Source organism: Stenella coeruleoalba (genome assembly GCF_951394435.1).
Source record: "Stenella coeruleoalba genome assembly, chromosome: 8".
Classification (NCBI taxonomy): Eukaryota; Metazoa; Chordata; class Mammalia; order Artiodactyla; family Delphinidae; genus Stenella; species Stenella coeruleoalba.
The window spans coordinates 52868605-52886261 of record NC_137154.1 but is presented as its reverse complement, the minus strand read 5'-3'; the positions used below and the strand labels follow the sequence as shown (position 1 = coordinate 52886261).

Genomic DNA, 17657 nt, shown 5'->3' with positions numbered 1-17657 from the left:
GCCCAGACAGAGCACTGTCCATTCCCTGAGGTTCCCTCCTAAGCTAACGAACCCCTACTTCTGGCCCGAGTCTGCCCTGAGGGAAGACTCTCCTAATCCCCCCAGAATAGGCCAGGGGTCCCCAGAGGTGTTTTCAGACTCCATGCTTTCACACATGCTATTTCCTCTGCCAGGAAGACCCTTCCCTCCATCCTCTGAAGCCTGGTGCCTGCCCAGTTCTTGCCAAGTAGCAACATCTTTATTTCGCCCCAGAGGCTCAGAGGGGTTGAGTAACCTGTTCAAAGCCACATAGCTTTGCCCTAGAATGTTAGTGGTTGTTTTGTTGGCCACGCTGCGCGGCATGTAGGATCTTAGTTCCCCGACCAGGGATGGAACCTGCACCCCCTGCAGTGGAAACATGGAGTCTTTTTAAATTAATTAATTAATTAATTATTTTGTTTTTGGCTGTGTTGGGTCTTCGTTGCTGCGTGCGGGCTTTCTCTAGTTGCGGGGAGCGGGGGCTACTCCTTGTTGTGGTGCGCTGGTTTCTCATGGCGGTGGCTTCTCTTGTTGTGGAGCACGGGCTCTAGGCGCGTGGGCTTCAGTAGTTGTGGCACACGGGCTCAGTAGTTGTGGCTCGCGGGCTCTAGAGTGCAGGCTCAGTTGTGGCGCACGGGCCTAGTTGCTCTGCGGCATGTGAGGTCTTCCCGGCTAGGGCTCGAACCTGTGTCCCCTGCATTGGCAGGCAGATTCTTAACCACTGCGCCACTAGGGAAGCCCCTGGAAGCATGGAGTCTTAAACATTGGACCGCCAGGGAAGTCCCCTGACCTATAGATAGTGATAGTGATGAGTAGATGGCATCCTCTGCCAGCTGTATGGTCTTGGGAACATCATTTGGCCTCTCTCTGCTTTGGTGGCCTCATCAGTGAAATGGAGTACCTACTGCATAAGGTTGGTGGTGAGGCTTACAGATAACCTGTCCTCTGCGGCCTCCATTCTTTCGCTCCCCAGACCAATTAGTGGCTTTCACTTGGCCCCTGCAGGACATTCAACACTCATTCATTCATACATCAAAACCCTCCAAGACCAGCTCTGTGTCCCGCCCTGTGCTAGGTGCTTGGGACTCAGAGATAAATCAGACACAGCTCCAGCCCCAAGGCTGGGGGGGTGGGGGGCGAAGGACAGAAGTTCAGGGCAGAACTCAGTACTCTTGAGGGTGTGTGTGTGTGTGTGTGTCTGTGTGTGTGGTCCTCACACATCTCTGCTCTTAACTTATTTTTTAAAACTGACAACGACGCACCTCCCAGCGGATGGGCGCTGGAAAAGGCGAAATGTTGAAGGAAGATCCGCGCTTTATCTTCAGAAACTTGTTTTTCACCGCTTCCTGAAACCTGAATATTTCACTGCATCCAAGCTCGCCTCCTCGCGCTGAGCCCTATTAGCTGGGAAGGAGAAGGGTACTGTGAGGGTGTGTCCCACCAGTCCCGAGGGCTCCACTATCCCTGGGGACTCCACTACCCCGGATAACTCACCTAGCCTACATCCTAATCCTTTTCCCACCCCGACCCCTGTTCCTACCCCATGACTCCCCCACCCCAGGTCCCAGACAAACCAGCCCTCCCCACCTCTCCCTCCATCCGGGTCCCCAGGTTACCCTCTCCTCTCGCTCAGCTCTTTAAACCAACCTCCCCCTCCATTGTCCTCTCTCGGGCGGCACCTCTCCACTTCTGCCCCGCCCTCTCCGAGGTAGAGCCCACGTTCCGCAGACCTCCGCTCTTTTCCCACTCTCTGATTGGCTCCCGCTGACCAACGGCGCGGGACCGTGGGGAGGGGATCTGGAGCTCGCCCCGCCCCTTGCCGGTGGCCGGGGTGGGGCGGGGCCTCAGGATGACCCCGCCCTCACTCGGGCGGGGCCGCGCTGGCAGGCGCTCCGGCGCTGAGCGGCGGTACCTAGTCTCTGCTCGGCTCCGGCTCGACTGCAGCTCCTGTGGGGGTGGGCGGCGGGGATGACAGCGGCGGGGGTGACAGCGGCGGGGGTGGCAGCGGCTGCGGCGCGGGACTGAGCGAGCGGCTAGCGAGCCGGGGAAAGAGGAGGAAGTATAGCCGCGGCCCGGAGCTCTGGAGTCAGCTGCCGCGCCGAGGACCGCCCCATTTTGCAGAGCGAGCCGAATCCGAACCTAAGAAGACTTCCCCGCCGGGCTCCGCGCCTCCTCGCCGGCGCCCTGCCCTGCCCCGCCTGTCCCAGACCCGGGTTCCGCCGGGACGCTCCCTGCCCTGCGGTCCGGGGCGTGTGGCCGGGGCGCCCCGAGCCCCAGACCCTGATCCAGTGCACCGGCGAGGGACGCTCCTGGCCCACCATACGGCTCTAGGGTTAAGGGCTCATTCCCAGCCTTTCTATAGTGTGTGTTGGAGCCCCCAGCCCTCCGACCGCGGTTAAGGCGGGGTGCCCCCAGCCCCGTGACTGAGTGCAAAGCAGCCCGGACGCCTCCAGACTCTGGTTGCCCGAAACCCGAACCTTCAGCTGCCTCCAATCCGGTGCTTCGGACCTGGGACCGTGCGAACATCCAGGAAACCCCGGCCCGGGTTCAGCGCCCCGTGAGGGGTCCAAGGCGGGCTGGATAGTCGGACTGAACCAGACTGGGCTGGTGCTTCGAGTCGAAGCTGCCACCTTCCTGCCGCCCCAGGCGAGAAGCTGAGCGCTTGCCCCCAAGAGAGCACGAGAGAGAGCCGAGAAGTGCAGGTGAGAGAGCCCCGGATGCCGGGCGGCCTCCGACCCCATCCCGGCAGCGCTGGGGCCACCTGCGGGTGTGCACTGGGTACTAGCTGCGGCTGGAACTGGCTAGGAGGGGGCGCGGGAAAGGGAGGAGGAAAAGGGAGAAAACGGGCACTTATTGAGCGCCCATTGTGTGCCGTTCCGCGCCCCACCCTTGCGCAAATGGCTCACTACTCCGTGTGATAGAAGGTGTTGTGTGCTGTTAGGAGCGCTTACAGATGGGGAAACTGAGGTTCAACGGGGTTGATTGACCCTGCTCTTTTTACTCTGGTGCTGAGACTGGGGAGGAGTGTTATGCTGGAGAGGGAAAGGAGCAGAGAATGGAGAGAGAAAGAAAGGAAGTGCAGAGCCGCATGGCAGGAGGTGGGGCGGGGGGGGGGTGTCGAGGTGGGGGCCACTGGGGCATCGGAGAGCTGATCCTGAGGCTGGGACGTGGCTTCTCCTGGCCTCTTTCCCTCCCACTCCATTGTCATGTCACCTCCCAGGAAGGGTGACCCAGAGTTGAGGGCAGAAGTGGGAAGCTTCCCAGTTCCACAGCTTCCCTCTCTGACAGAGCAGCTGCCCCTGTACCCTGTGTGCCAGACTCCAGTGTCTCTAAGACGCTCCGGAGGTCCTGACACGCTGCTTATCTGATGGGAGAACACACTGTAGAGGTCCCTAGGTCACAGCCCATCAGAACTGCAGGAGATACGGCCCCTCAGCACTCACCCAGCTCACATCCTTCACATTAGTAAGGGGGACACTGAGGCCTGAGGACAGGGGGTGCCAATTGCTGAGGTCCTAAAGCAAGTGAGTAGTTGAGCCAGAAGTACACTTGAGAAAACCTTCCCAAACATCCTTCAAGGTGTCCCCTCCCCCTCCCAAGTTAGCATCTTCTGGGTGGCTGGCTGGGGTTTTCCCACCCCTGATGTGAGGTCTGGGTGACCCTGTATCAGGCTGTTGTGAGAATCTGTGTGCAAGGTGCTGGGGCCTGAGACAGACCAGCAGCCCCATAGCCTTTGGCCCCAACCTCAGGTCTGACCTCAGCCTCTCCTGGACAAGGGAACCTACAAGACACCTCTGGTCCAGGCGGGGAGCGGGTTGCACAGGGTCTCAGAGCTGGGGCTGCTAGGGCTGGGGGAACAGTCTGAGGGTCTGGATTCCCAGGCAGGGGCTTCTTCTGCTGCCCCCCTGGGGCTGTGCAGGGAGAGGCACGTTGTGAAAGAGTGCTTGGTATGGACCCTGTGGGCTCTTGTTCTGGGTGGGGAGGGGGAGGGGGAGGGGAAGTGGCCTAGGTAAGAACCCCGGTGGCCTTGGCCGGGACTGGTTAACCCCTGCTGTGCCCAGCTTCCTGGAGTGGGGGGGAATCCACCTTGGAAAGCCCCTGGGAGGTGGGGGAGGGTGGAGAGATCGGCTGGAGGCTGGAAGCTCTGTCCCTGGGGGTGGAGTGTTTGGAGGAACTGGAAGGGAAAGTGACTGAGGGGCTTGGGATTCTCCAGCCTCACCCCCACCATCCGTGGGGATTCAGATTCTCATAATAATCCCTGCATCTAAACAAAGCTGCTCTTTGATGAGATAATTTCACACCTGTGATCTCATTTCACGGTGGGGTGGAAAGGAGCTGGAACTTGGAGTGAGGCAGAACGGGGCTGGGGAGCCACCTGGGACCTTTTGCATGCATCCAGGGCTCCAAGCCTCACCTGTAAAATGGGGTCAAGGCAGGCTGTTTGTTACCTGCTCAGATAAGGGAGCCATCACATCCGGCACACTGTCAATTGCTGAAGAATTTTTGCTGTTTGCCAAGACTGGGCTTGTTCCTAATGGCTGCCTTGTGCGGGAAGCTGGGGGGCAGAGAGGTGAGACCTCCTGCACAGGGCCTTGGAGATTGCTTCAGGAACTGAGTGCTGACTGCGTCCCAGGTGCCCTGGAAGCTACCCAGATGGAAAAGGCGTTGTGGTGACTAGCTCCCGATGGGGAGGGCTAAGCGGCACGGGCAGACGGCAGTGAGTCAGACAGACCAGGCGGCGTGAATCTGCTCTGATTCCTCCCACTGGCCATGTGGTGTTGGGCAAGTCACTTCACTCCTTTGAGCCCCAGCTGCTTCTCTGTAAATTAGAATTCCTCCCTTACAAGGTTGTTGTGAGCTTTAAATGAGATATAAATATACAGCACGTGGCCAGATAATTTATTTCCTTCCCTGTAAGAAAAGGAAGCTTGGATTTTGACCAGGAAATCCAGAGAAATTCTCAGACTTGCCTTGGTTTGGAATGGAGGCTACTGTTGCCGATTCGCAGACATGGGTTTGCTCGGCTGTATGGGTCAGGCTACCCTATGCTACCTCCCTGGGCCCACAGCCCTCAGAAATCTGCTTGGGGACCCTGGCAAGGGGCTCTGGGTTCCGACCCCTCATCCCAGGGCTGCTGGCTTTCTTTGGGATTGTGGGGAGCGGGTGTTCATTCCCTCTGGCCTCCCTAGGCACAAAGGTGCGGTGAATAATTTATGGCTCGCCTCGCTGCGAGGCGGGCTTAGGGAAATTGTTTGCTGTGTGCTCAGCTGAGCTTCTGAGCCCCGCCAGAGGAGGCAGGTGGTTCCCATCAGTGCTAGACAAAGTCTCAGATACGGGGGAAAGGGGCGACAGGAAGAAAGTGACCTAATATCAACCCCAGCTCTCTTACTGGGGGGCAAGGTGGACCCGCAGGAAACAGTGGAAACCAAGCTATAGATGAACCAGGCTCAAGCTGTGGGCCTCCGATTCCAAATGGGTCAGGAGGGGTGGCCCGGAGAGGCTCTTGGGGACTGGAGTAACCCAGAAGGCTTTATCAAGGAGAAAGGGGTCTGGGCTAAGGCTAGAGGCAACTTGCCTTAGAGAGTAGGGGTCCCGACATCAGTTCAAGGTTGAATTCTGGCTGTGCCACTCACTCACTGTGAGACTGTGAGCAAGACACCTGACCCAGCCAGGCCTCTGCTCGCTCCTCTGTAAAATGAGGGTAGTTACGGGTGACTGTGAGGTCATATATGTAAAGCAGATGGCACGAGAGGTACTTAATGAAAGGGTGTTTCACTGTGAACGAGAACCGTGAGGTGGGCTAATGGTGGAGAAGGTGGGATGGTGTAATAAGCAGGGAGGTGGGGAGAACTCTGGGACGATGATGGTGGATCTGTGGGGTCAGAGAGGGGTGTGGAGAAGAGGGGTGGGTGAGTGACCAGACGGTGGAGGGCCTTGAATGCCAGACAGAATTCATATTGCAGAAAGCACCACGGGGCCCCCATTGAGAACCCTCTGTGACTCCTTCTTAGCAGTAAGATGGAGACCAGGCCTCTTTGTTGTGCATTCAAGGCCTTGCCCACTGCAGCCACTGCGTGGACCCCTGGGCATTGCTCACCACTGTCTCCTAAACACATCATGTGTGGTCCCTTTGTTTATGGGGCTTCTCCGCTCTGCTCACTTCCACATCAGTCAGGGCCTAATTCAGGTCATAAATCCCCCCAGAAACATTCCTGGATTACCCAACCCTCTGGTCACACCCTCTCTGAACCTTTAACTTCACAGTACTAGTAATAAACAATACCTACCATTGCATCACATGTTACAGTTTGTAAAATGCATCTACATACTCATTTAATAATATTGTGATGATGATACGAGCAATTGTTAATGCTCTTGAGAACTTATTCTGAGCCAGACACCGTGTTAAGTGTTTTACAGATCCTCTCATTCACAACTCTGGGTGGTAGCTGCTGCTACACCCTGGAAGACAGGGCTCAGAAAGGTACATTGTCTTGCCCAACGTCACACAGCTAGACAGTGGGGAGTGTCTAGAGCATACTACGCAGGTAAAAAGAGCGTACTACACAGGTAAAAAGCCTGGAAATGAGCCTTCTTCTCAGGGCTAGGGAAGGACAGTGCTGGGTTGAGCAGAGGGCCTTGGGCTCTGCACTGGCTGACTGTGTGACTTGGGGTGAATCAGACCCATGCTGTGGTCCTGTTTCCCCGGGTCTGTGGTGAGGGGGATGGTGTCTGAGCTTCCAGAGGTCCAGCCTTCTGCAGTGTCCTTCGTGACCCTGGAAGGTAGGAGAGGAGACCACAGCCTCAGGGCCAGAGGATGTGGTGTGATGGGTGGCTGTGATTTTTGGCCCGGCCACTGTCTGGGCCAGCAGGCTCTGAAGTTAGCTGCTGCCTCCCCCGAAGGAGGGTGGCGGCCAGGGCTGCTGGCAGCATGGTCATTAGCTGGGCAGAGAAGACCCTGTGATTGGGAGCCGCCTGGGCCAGGCCAGGTTGGCAGGGCTGGAGGCAGGCCGGCCCTGGCCACGGTGGGGTCATTGGCAGGACAGCTGGCTGGACAGCTGCTTCTCCTCCCTTTGCAGCCTCCAGGGCAGTACCCGCGGGGCACCAGAGCTTTGTAGGCCAAGGCTTGCCCTTCTTCCTGTGGCGGTCATGGGAGTGCAGCAGTGAGGAATCTAGCCAGGCCTGAAGATGCCCTCCTTCCAGAAGCTTCCAGGACTCCTCCGCTACAGATCCACAGCCGTCACTCGCCTACTGTGGTCTGTGGGTTGGACTTGTGTAGATCTGCTTCCTTTGCCAGCCAGTCAGAAATAGATTCTCTGCCACCCCAGTTCTCCCCTTCGCCCCTCAGAGTGCCTAGCAGGGTGCCTGGCGCAAAGTGGCTGCCCCCACCCCTATCCAGGAGAGGCAATGCGATCTGCCCCTTGGGCAAGTCGCTCAACCTTTGTACCTCTGCCGCCTTCTCTGTAAAGTGGCACTGGCAACCACAGTGTTGTGAGGGTTAAATGAGACAATGGGCGGCAGGTGCCAGGCCTGACACAGAGGTGGGTACTCTGTCAGCGTGAGTCCCCTTGCCCATCCCTTCAGTAGCTTCGTGATCAAGTGACTCAGTAAGAAGCTGATGGAAGAGCCCATCCAGTGAGGCTGGGAGGGAGGATGTGCCAGGCAGCAAGGAGGGCTTCCCAGAGGAGGACACTTTGCCGCCTGGGGAGGACTCTGTCAGACGGGATTGGGAGAGCTGCCATTCCCACCGCCTTCCCAGTGAGCAGGCCCCAAGCTAAGTTCAAGGCAGGGAGCAGGACTGGGATGTCCAGGGACCTGGTTCTTCTCAGGCCTTAGCGGCAGGAATGACGCAGTTGGGAGGAGCCATCTGGGGTCCAGGTAGCAGATGCTGCAATGTGCTTGAAGATTCCTTCAAGGGAAGCAGTGTTCATTTGGTCTCCCTCTCCCCCTGCATACACACATGATTATGTATTACAAAACGTAACATGATGGGAGGTTTTGGTCTGGGGGGGAAATAGACATTCAACAAGTAAACACAGATACAAAACTTCCAAATTGTGAAGAGCGAGCTCCCAAGGCGGGGGCCGGTCCCATCGACATCTGTAGATGGTGGTAGAGGGCAATGCTCAGATCACAGCCCGAGTGCACACTTACTAGCCGTGTGACTTGGGCAAGTGATTTAACCTCTCTGGGCCTCAGTTTCCCCATCTGTAAAATGGGGACAGTTTTAGTTGTGGTGAGGATTAAATGCATTATACATGTAAAACACTCAGAAAAATACCCAGTGCATAATAAGCACTCAATGCATATTAGCTGGTGTTGCCTGTATCTCCTAGCAGAGTCTGAAAGAACAGGTGCTCAGGAAGTGCATATGGAATGAATCCCAGGCACAGGGCAGCTGCTCTGTGTAATGAATGAATGAACGACCTCATCAGGAGGGGAGAATGCAGAAGCAGTGACGACACTGAATGTGACAGAATGTGGCAGAGAAGGCCAGGGGCTGGGTTTGTCCAGTGCTGGGCAGGGAGGGAGTCAGGAAAGGCTTCCTGGAGGTGGTGCTCCTGGCGCTAAGTTGGAAAGTATCATTTAACACGCATGTGCGCACACGCACCCGGGCACCACTGTGAGGTCAGCACGAGGCATGAGGTCAGAGAGGAGTGGTTCCTGTCCAGGGTGGCCAGCTAGGAGGAGCGTCTGGGCAGACCCCACGTCTGCTGGACTCCACAGGCCTCCCTCTTCCCACCACCCCACGCTGTCTTGCCATCTGTGATATTCTGCTGGAGGGCACAAGGAAGGCAGGTGGGAGGAAGTGTGGGCCGAGGTCTGAGAGTCCTAGCTCTTCCCAGGCCTGGAACCAAATCTCCTACAGAAAAGAATAAACAGGCCTCACTCGGAGTTCTTTTATCTTCTTGCTCCCAAACACGCCCACCGGCGGAGGTGGTCTTCCAGCATTAATCCTACAGCTGTTTAGCTTTTGAATGAGTGAACTCTACTAAAGAGGGAAAAAAAGGCCATGAAGAATTCGCCTCACCCTCCCACCCAGGAGGCTCAAAGGGAAAGTTTTCTTCCACTGACAAGGGAGCCAGGACCCCCCAAGTATCTTAAAGGAGTTCACCTCTGAAGTCAGGGTCCCCTCATGTTGCCTACACTCGGTGGTTGGTGGTGGGGCCCCGAGGACACGACCTCGGCCCTTACGTTTTGCCTGTTTTTTGCCCCTCTCGTAAATGGGTCAGAGTAACAAAGCCCTTCTTTCCTTCAAGAGGTGTGGGGTGGGAGAGGTTGTAGTGGGCATCTGGGCTCACGGCTCTCAAATTTGCTGCACACGTTAGAATCATCTAGGGAACTTTTAAAAATTCGGGCAAGCCCGCGTGCCTAGAGCCTGTGCTCCACAACAAGAGAAGCCACCACAATGAGAAACCCGCGTGCAGCAAGGAAGACCCAGTGCAGCCAAAAGTAAATAAATAAATTTATTAAAAGAAAAAATTGGGGCAAGACCCAGGCATCAATAGTTTTTAAAGCTTTGCAGGTGATGTCAAAGCACAGCCAAGATTCAGAGCCACCTGGCCACCTCCTACGGCATCCCCAGACTGGACTTGCACATCCCCAGGACAGGGAGCTCATTGCTTCCAGGCTGCTCCCTCCTCTGCGGTATTGCTCTCCCTGGAGAAACAGGGAAGTGGAAAGACTTTGCAATCCGATAAACCTGGGTTCCAACACCCCTCTGCTCTCTGCTTGGGTGTCTTCTCTGAGCCTCAGTGTCCTTGTCTGAAAACAGGAATAACAATAATCTCTCATAGAGACCAAATGAGGCCGTGCGCAGAAGGCACCGGTGGTGCAGTACCGGGCACGTCGGCAGTGTGCAGTAGGAGGTCACGGACAGTGGCAGAGTCTGCTGGACTCAGACCCTGGACCCCCCTGCAGTGCTCTCTCTAGTGCCCCAACCACCTGAGGCTGGCGGGGGAAGGATCAACACCCAGTCTTGGGGCCCTTCCCATCCCCCTTCTCTCTAAGAGATAAGGCAGTAAGCATTTTGTCTTGCTTGGTTTTGTTTAAATGGCCAAAGAGTCAGGCTCCCCTTAACAATGAAGCCTTGTCTGGATCTGCTTGTTTGTCCAACTCGGACACCCAATTGCGCCACCCACTTGGGGCCCCCATCCCACCTGGGAGAACTGAAGAACGCCAGAGGGTTTTTTTCATCTCGGGGGAGGGTACTGGGGAGACACTGGAGGCCTCTGTGTGGCCCTCACCAATAATTGACCCCGTTTAAGTCAGCTGTCTCTGTTGAAAGCCAATCCAATAAAATTATTTCAAGGTAGCTACCAGGATGGGTTTTGGAGGCAGAGAAAGTTGAATTTGAGTCCTGGCTTTGTCACTTGCTGGAAATATGACCCTGGGAGAGTCATTTCAGCTTTCTGAGCGCCCGTTTCCTCTTCTGTAAAATGCACAAATAGGGCATACCTCCTTGGCCTCCTTGGGGGGGTTTTAAGAAGAGAATGAAGTACTTGGTATGTAGTGCACAGTGCCTACCGTACAGTGAGCGCTCACGCTGGCCGTGGCTGTCCTCACCGAACTCTGCCTCCTGCCCCTCCCTTCATGGCCTGCTGGGCCAGGCCGGGCTGAGACAGTGGAGGCCTGCAGGCTTAGTGTGGGGCACCCCTGCAAACCGCGATTGTGTAATCATTTGTTCCATGCACATTCAGAGGAGGCTCTGAGGGCGAGAAGAAGACTGCAGAAAGGGGCCACTGGCGATAGTACCTGGTCTCCTCTGCTCTGGCCCCGCCAGAGAGGGTATATCAGCCCCGGGTGAGCTGCTCCGACAGTGGGGTGGAGCAAACCAAAAAAGGGAGTGCAGCACCTGGGGGCAGTTACCTCCCAGAGCTGCAGTTGCCCTGGAGGAAGGTGTCAGCTGTATGGACAGAGGCTGTGGCCAAGGGACCCTGTTAACCCAGGAGACCTGGCAGGGGAATAAAACCTCCACTCTCTTTCCTCCTTCCTGCAGTCTCCCACTGGGGCTTCCCTCTGGGTGAACCTTCTGGAAGCCAACGACACATTAACCCAAGGCAGTCCGTTGAGATCAGCCCCTGGGGCCCCACGTAGAGGGGACTGGGCCCAGAGAGGCAAACGGAAGGCATTCCTCACTCTGTCAGTCAAAAGCCATGAGGTCCACTGGACTCACCCTCCTTGGGATGCAGTTTAAAGCTCATCTGTTGGTACTTGAGCTTATCCCTTGCAAAGGGGGTCTCAGCCCCCACCCCAGAGATGAACCAAAGCATCCCAACTGTCACATCCTCTCGGGGAGAGGAGTTCTGGGGGCACCCATCTTTCCAGAGGTGCCTTAGCACCCCTTTGAGATTGGTGCCCTGGCCCCTGGCCACCACGCCCACCACTTGGCCCAGCTCTGCCGCCACTGGTCCTCAGAGGACCTGGCTGTGAGTTTTTTCCAGCCTGTGTCTCTGTCCCTCTTTGCCTGGAAGCATGGAGTAGCAGTTAGAACGCAGGCTCTGAAACCAGACATTTTTCCTGAAATCCTGATTCTGCCGTAATATGGCTGGGGAACTCAACGATGTGGCCCTTAATCTCTCTGTGCCTGGGTTTCCTCATCTTTGGAATGGGAATAACAGAGAGTACCTCACAGGGTTGTTGTGAGGACTGATGAATGAATGAGCGGAAAGTGCTTAGGATGGTGCCTGGCGAGCAGGAAGTGCCTGGTAAATGACAGCTTTTACCATGATCACAAATCATACAGTGGGAGCCCAGAACCCACGGTGTGGCCAGACCTTTAATGCGAGGATGGGGACCGTCACCGCCTTCAGTCTAGACTCTGCCCCAGTGATGAGGCTGTGACAGTTCCCCACAGCCTGGCCCCATTATGGACACTCACCTGTCAGCTATCCACCCCTCCCCCCAGTCCTCTCCCGCAAACCATGTCCTGTGAGAAGTGGCTTCTCATTCTGTCAAGCCTCAGTGTCCCCGTCTGTGAAAGAAAGCAGCTGGACAAGATGTCCCCAAGTTCTGCTGCCCAGTCTGTGCCGGGAGCTGGGAGGAAGAGGACACTGGTGTCGCTGCTCCGGAGGAGCCCTGAGGCCAGAGGGGCAGGGAGTGGTTGGGGCACAGGCCAGGTCTCTTCCTCACCGGGCAGGCCAGGCAGCTCCGAGCAGGAGACAAATGAAAAGAGAGGAGGTCAGATGAGAATGAGAGAAATCAGGGGGGGCTTCATGGAGAAGGGGGCATTTGAAATGAGTCTTGAAGGTAGGCTAGGAACTCTGCTGGCTCAGCTTGGATGGGAAAGGCATCCTAGGATGGGGGAAGGGTGAGTATAAAGCATGGAGGTGTGGCCCTAGGGGCCGTGGCAAGCGAGCAGCAGCTGCACTCAAAGGCAGAGTGATGTGCTGGCGAAACACTTGGATTCTGGAATCAGGCAGTTGTGGGTTTGAATCATGGCTCGGTTTCTGATTGAATTATTTCTTATTCTTTGACTGTGGGCAAGTGGCTTGGCTGCTCTGACCCTCCGTTTCCTCAGCAGTAGAACAGGACCAAGCCCTCCAGGGCTGGGACAGTGACTCACAAAGTGCTGAGCGTGGCTGGAGGAGCCAGGCCTCCCCTCCACCCTGTTGCTGCAGAGCAGGCAGGGACCCCAGGGGCCCTCGTTGGTCCATGCCTCCTCCCCCAAATCAGGTGCAGGTAGCTTCCAGGGTGGCCTTGCTGGAGACAGCCTTACCTCCGGAGTGGGGCAAAGGCTGTGTACGGGGAGGTTGGTGTCAGGTGAGCTCAGGTGCACAATCAGACAGAAGATGTCAGGCCACATCGCATGGAAAGCATCGGCGAGGCCCCTGGGGCGTGGCGTCTTGGGGGCAGCAGGGCAGGCCTGGGACGCAGAGCCCTTTCCTTATAGCTGGCCACCACTGAGCACTCCCTCTTCTCCCTGGCGGGAATGCTCGTGGCATCTCTGACAGCTCAGCCCTGGGTGTCTGAGGAGGAGCGCTGAGATGCCCGTGGTGGGTGTGGTAGTGCCTTGATCTCAGAGGCCTTCCTGAGAAGGGAGGAGTGTGGGCTTCCGAGTCAGTCCTGGCTTTAAAGCCCAGCTCTACCTCTTTAGAGCAGAGCTTTGAAGACACTGCACGAGTCACTTAAACTTTCTGAGCCTCAGTTGCCCACCTAGAAAATAAGGACAGCCACACTTACCTTCCAGGTGTTTTGAAGCTAAAACGACATGATGGATGAGATAGCATCTTGTATTCTACAAGCGACTCCATAACCACCTTCATCCTGCTCCCTTTCTCTGTGCACCGTTCATTTCTAATGCTGCCTAAGGAAGTTCTTTCTTGTGTCTAATTTAAATCCACTATGCTGCAATTGGAACCTCCTTCCTCTTGCTGAGGACTCTGCAGAAGCAGACTGAGCCCTTTCTCTATACAAATGTGCCCCATCAGTACCTGCAGTGAGCGAGGCAGGCAAAACAGAGCAACTGGGTGTTGGTTTTCACCTTGTGTCTTGGGGGCCCCCGCTGTCAATGGCCAAGGCCTCCTGACCAGCATGCCTTGGGGGTGGGTGCCTCATCTTGACTGTTTTCACTGTTCTTCCCCTCTGAGTCTTACCCATGCTCCAAAACTGGGACCCTGGGGCAGTGGAGAGAGCCCTGGGCTAGGCCTAGAAGGCCTGGGTCCCAGCACCCACTTGACTCCTGACTTGCTGTGTGGCCTGAAGCCAGTTAGCAACCTCTCTGGGCCACAGTAGGCCTGTGAGGATGTCTGTCCCCTGGGGCCCAGGTGTCTCCAGTAAAGATGAGTGCAGTTCATCTGAAGCCCCTTTTCCTCCCTCTCACGTACCTGGGCCCCAGCCACCCTGGGAAGCCAGTAGATTAGGGTCCTGCTGGTGCCGGAGGTGGTAGGAGCTGAGTCCACCCCTCGGGCCAGGGCTCCCAAGGGCAGGTGGCGAGTTTAACGTTAGATAGATGGGGGATTCCTGGTGGGTGAGGTAGCGCCTGCCGCCTCAGCCAGGGATTTTGAGAGCCTGGATTTCCTGCGGCTCACCCAGTTAAACTCATCCAACCAAAGGTCAGTGATGTTTGTTGAGTCCCTCCTTGGAGTAGTCTTTCCCAGGTGAAGTCTCCTTTAATCCCCCACTCTGTGGGTGGGAAACCCAAGGCTCGGAGAGATTAGGCGACCAGCATGTCAGTAGGGTGAAGGAGCCTGGGGCTCTTGATTCTGCACAGCCCCCAGTGCCCCCGGGCCCAGCCATGCCCTCCGGGTCCTCAGCAGGGTGGAACACAAGGTGGTCAGGAGTGAGGCCGTTTCTGGTCTAGGAGGAGACCCCATGGGCTGTGGGGGGTTAGCTGGGGCTCCTGGGACTGCCCTTTCCCTGGGAAGAAGTTGGCCAAGGAGGTGCAGGGCTCAGGAGCCCAGGCGTTCTGGGCTGTGGCCAGTTCTGAATGCCCCTGTGAACTATAGTGTGTGCTTTTGTGGAGGATCAAGACTGATTTCTTGTTGGTTCTGGACCCATGATAGTTTACCTTTTATAAAGCTCTTTGATATTCATGATGTCACCGAATCCTCCCGGCAATCTGTGAGAGGCGGTGTGGGACTTGTTTGGGAGGGCCGGAGAGGGTGAGCTTTGGAGTCAGACCAACCTGGGTTTAAATTCCAGCTCCCACCGCCTCTCTGCCTTCAGGCAGGTGAGTACCCAGCCGAGCCTCAGTGTGTTTATCTGTGAAAGGGACAATCGTACCCCCACGTCCCCCCCCCCCCCCCCCGCAACAAATACCGACAGCTGTCTCGCTGGTTGTGCACATTAGATAAGGTCTGTAAGCACTGGTCCAGTGCCTGGTGCAATGTAGTTTTTGTGATTTTTTATCATCCACCCCACTTTCTGGATGGGAAGGTAGAAGCTCAGAGGAGGAAGGTGACTTGCCTGAGGTCACGTGGTGATTTAGCTTCATCCTCCAGACTTCCTGCCTGTGGCCTTTTTTCTCCAACACCTCCTTCTCTGTCCTCAAGTGACCCAACACCTCATGGATCTATCCAGGTCTTTAATGTGTGACACTGAAGAGGCCTTGTGTCCCCTCCGCCCAGTGCCTAACAGCACTTGCCTGGCACACAGTAGGCACTTTAAAAATGTTTATCCTGTGCCTGAATATGTTGATGAGATGGTATAAAAATGTAAGAAGTATTTTTTCAGGCAGCTACGGCTTGTGTCCCTGAGGCTTCCTCTTGCTCCCTGTTCCCTTTAAAAACAACCCTTTAATAGTTTGGGTTGGAAATCTTTGTGAAAAGGAGTGATTGCTTCCTTTCCCTGCACGAGGCCCACGTGGTTAAAGTCCCGGGATGGGCCCTGTGAACACTGACTGAGCTGCTGGGAGAGCCGAGACCAGCTGGTCCCTGCACCCCGTGGCCCTGGGCTGCTCGCCTGTTCAGCAGCAGCTTCTGCCTTTGTAGGTTCCTGACTCTTCTCCCCCTGCACCTTCATTCTGCTGCCCACAGACCTGCCTCCAGCAGCCCGGCATCTCTTTTTCTTCCCCTCTTGCTCTTGTGTGTGTTTCCTAATTTGCTGCTTCTACCAGCTGGGGACTGAGAAATGGGACAATTGAGCTTATTAGAATTGGTTCATTGATTCATTCATTCATAACTATTCATCCAGCCATTGTTGACCCTGGGTCTTGCTAGGGATTCCATCCATCCATCCATCCATCCATCCATCCATCCATCCATCCTGATTGAGGACCTCTGCAGTGGCTTGTGATCAATCAAGACATGACCACACCCTCCTGGCAGCACATGCAGGGAAATCATGATGTACATAGCAAATGCCAGTACAGGACTTTACAGTTTATAATCCGCCTCTGCCTGCAGTACCACACTGCATTTTCACAACAGCCCTGAGAACGGCATTATCCCTGTTTTGCAGACAATGAAAGCAGAGCTCAGCAGGAGAAGGTCCCTTGCCTAGTGGCCAGCAGTGAACACAGAATTGCAATGGGAACTCAGGTCTCCAGGCTGGCCTGTTACCTCTTCCCTCCTCTGGGCTCCGTTTGCAAGCCACGTGATGCCCCGTTCATTTACTGCTTCTGTCACAAAGGAGTGTTGTTAGTGGCTTGGGTGGGATCTTCTGCCTCTGGAATGGTCATCGCGGGGGAATATGGGCTTGCCTCAAACACCCTTTAGTGCACATACTTGTCCTGCAGTGGTCGTGGGCACACCATCTAGTCCACACTGCCCGGACTAGGGCTCTGGGGAGCCCTAGTTCCCTGGGATGGTTAGGGGTCCCAGGACGCATACAGATTTGGGAAATGCGAGGTCACATAAGTCAGAATGGGACTTCTCCCTTTAATGTGTTGATATGAATGAGGGATCCCCGGCGGGTGGCACGGGTGCCACCAGCCTTTCCCAAGCTTGTCTGAACATGCAGCTCCTTTGTCACAGAGCAGGGTCTAGGGCAGATAGCCTAGAGAAGACGCTGGGCAGAGCTGATCAGCGAACCCTCACTTTCCCATTTTGCACAGAAGCCTCCAGCTAGAGCTTGTTTCTTGCCCAGGGCAGCTCGCCTTTTGAGAGAGGATCCCAGGGAGCACCATTTTGCCCCAGGAAAGAATTGGTAATAATGGCGGAGTTTCAGGCAGCAAGGGGAAGTGGAAAGCGGAGATATTTTGATTCTTTCAGCCACCAAACGCGCATATCTCAGACATCTACTGTGTGCCAGGCACAGAGCCAGCGTTTGGAAATGCCAAGACGCGTCTGACTAAGAACCTTCCATTTCATTTCCCCGGGCACACTAAGGGTTTTTAAAGAAAGACAAATACTAGTCTTAAAAGGAAGAAGTGATTTTTTTTCATTGTTCTGGGTCTTCGTGGCAGGTGAGTGGGTGACGCAGTTACTTGCTTCAGTGGCTCTTTAGTCCCGGGTCCTGAGGGGTGTAAGGGAGATCGTACCAGGAGCAGTTACCCCGGGCAGGGAGTGCAGCTATTGTCAGGAGTGTGGGGAAGCTCAGAAGAGGGAGGGAGGGAAGCGGGGGGACGGAGCACTTCCGGTTCCATCAGCCTGAGCTGGGGGGTGAGGGAGCTGGGGTGAGGCTCTACACAGAAGAACAGAGGTTTACCTGGGGGTTGGAGGGGGTGGGCAGGCTCTGGCCAGCTGGGGAGGACACTCTTGGAAAAGGTACAAAGGTGTCAACAGGTGGGTTACACCTTCAGGGCACTGTGAGGAACCCGGGGTGATGGGGGCAAGAGGGAGGAAAGGGGGGACATTGGAGATGGGGCTGGAGAAGCTGGCTGGGGCAGCTCACGAGGGTCTGAACACCAGCTGAGTGGGTGCCTGCGTGACTGGGAGCACCTTGAGGGCCAGGCCATTCATCCCAGTGTCCCCAGCACCTGGCTGCTGCCTGGTAGGTTTATGGACTGACTGGACTCTTCCGCTCTGGGACCTTGGACAAGTCCTTCGCTGCTCTGGACCTTGAGTTCCTCATGCTCATAGTCAGGCAAGGTCACCTAGCGTGTCCCCTCCAGCTCTGAAGGGCTCTCAGGAACTCTTGGCATGTACGCATGGGAGGACCAGACTGTTTCTTCCCCAGCCTCGAGGTCTCCTGGGCTGCCCTAGCTGGGCAGGGGCAGAGGCTCCCTGGTTGGGGGGTCAGACGTTTGCTGGGGCGGA

General features: G+C 56.0%; 1 protein-coding gene across 3 annotated transcripts in view; it reads left to right on the top strand.

Annotated features, from left to right (window-relative positions):
• Positions 1-1698: 1698 nt before the first annotated feature.
• The window catches only part of GDPD5 (glycerophosphodiester phosphodiesterase domain containing 5), a 92376-nt gene continuing 76417 nt past the window's right edge, over positions 1699-17657 (top strand). For all 3 annotated transcript variants that reach the window (XM_079929988.1, XM_079929987.1, XM_079929989.1), the window contains exon 1: positions 1699-2720. The gene's annotated coding sequence lies outside the window, so the exon portion shown is untranslated. The remainder of the gene's footprint in view (positions 2721-17657) is intronic.